We start from the raw sequence: 1,161 nt of genomic DNA, 5'->3' as shown, positions 1-1,161 counted from the left end.
GTTCTTTTTCTAATAAAAATAAGACCTAAAAGTTGGTTTTTTTATATAAATAAGACCTAAAACTTATTATTCTGATAAAAATACGCCCTGAAAGTTCTTGTTCTAATAAAAGAGAGACCTAAAAGTTCTTGTTCTGATAAAAATAAGACCTAAAAATTCTTGTTCTAATAAAAGTAAGACCTAAAAGTTGTTATTCTGACAAAAATAAGACCTAAAACTTGATATTCTAATAAAAATAAGACCTAAAAGTTCTTGTTCTAATAAAAATAAGACCTAAAAGTTCTTGTTCTAATAAAAATAAGACCTAAAAGTTCTTTTTCTAATAAAAATAAGACCTAAACGTTGTTCTAATGAGCCCTAAAAGTTGTTATTCTGATAAAAATAAGAGTTAAAAGTTGTTTTTCCAATAAAAATGAGCCCTAAAAGTTGTTTTTGAGTTTGGGGTTTGGAAATAAAACCTACAAACTCCTGTTTTTATTTAGAGCTTTGGGGTTTGATCTGCAAACCCCTGTTTTCATTTAGAGTTTTGGGGTTGGAAATAAAACCTAAACCCACTGTTTGCATTTGGACTTTGGGGTTTGGAAATAAAACCTAAACCCACTGTTTGCATTCAGAGTTTGGGGTTTGAAAATAAAACCTAAATCCACTGTTTGCATTTAGAGTTTGGGGTTTGATCCACAAACCCCTGTTTTTATTTAGAGTTTATTTCCAAACTCTAAACCCACTGTTTGTATTTAGAGTTTTGGGGTTTGGAAACTAAACCTAAACCCACTGTTTTCATTTGGGTTTTGGGGTTTGGAAATAAAACCTAAACCCATTGTCATTATTTAGAGTTTGGGGTTTGAAAATAAAACCTAAATCCACTGTCATTATTTGGAGTTTTGGGTTTGAAAATAAAACCTAAGTCCACTGTTTGCATTTGGAGTTATGGGGTTTGGAAATAAAACCTAAACCCACTGTTTGCATTTGGAGTTTGGGGTTTGGAAACTAAACCTAAATCCACTGATTTTATTTAGAGTTTTGGGAATTAGAAATAAAACCTAAACCCACTGTCATTATTTGGAATTTTGGGTTTGAAAATAAAACCTAAGTCCACTGTTTGCATTTGGAGTTATGGGGTTTGGAAATAAAACCTAAATCCCTTGTTCTCATTCAGAATTT

At 31.0% G+C, this 1,161-nt stretch overlaps 1 protein-coding gene and 2 long non-coding RNA genes across 8 annotated transcripts in view; all 3 read right to left on the bottom strand.

Annotated features, from left to right (window-relative positions):
* Window positions 1-321, bottom strand: part of LOC113940612 — a 962-nt gene extending 641 nt beyond the window's left edge. For 2 of the 3 annotated variants that reach the window (XR_003525495.1, XR_003525497.1), the window contains exon 1: window positions 57-321. This is a non-coding gene — a long non-coding RNA (uncharacterized LOC113940612). The remainder of the gene's footprint in view (window positions 1-56) is intronic. The other variant, XR_003525496.1, reaches the window with a different exon arrangement.
* The window catches only part of LOC113940611 (kelch domain-containing protein 10-like), a gene marked incomplete at its 3' end in the record, with an annotated part of 6,401 nt that overhangs the window by 2,563 nt on the left and 2,677 nt on the right, over window positions 1-1,161 (bottom strand). The window lies entirely within an intron of this gene.
* The window catches only part of LOC113940613, a 1,429-nt gene continuing 697 nt past the window's right edge, over window positions 430-1,161 (bottom strand). Inside the window, exons 3-4 of one of the 4 annotated variants that reach the window (XR_003525500.1) lie at window positions 763-1,133; window positions 430-458 (exon numbers count right to left, since the gene is read on the bottom strand). This is a non-coding gene — a long non-coding RNA (uncharacterized LOC113940613). The other 3 variants (XR_003525498.1, XR_003525501.1, XR_003525499.1) reach the window with 3 other exon arrangements.

This window comes from Corapipo altera, unplaced genomic scaffold (genome assembly GCF_003945725.1).
Source record: "Corapipo altera isolate COAL_440 unplaced genomic scaffold, ASM394572v1 60888, whole genome shotgun sequence".
Lineage (NCBI taxonomy): Eukaryota > Metazoa > Chordata > Aves > Passeriformes > Pipridae > Corapipo > Corapipo altera.
This window is presented reverse-complemented; position numbering and strand designations above follow the sequence as displayed.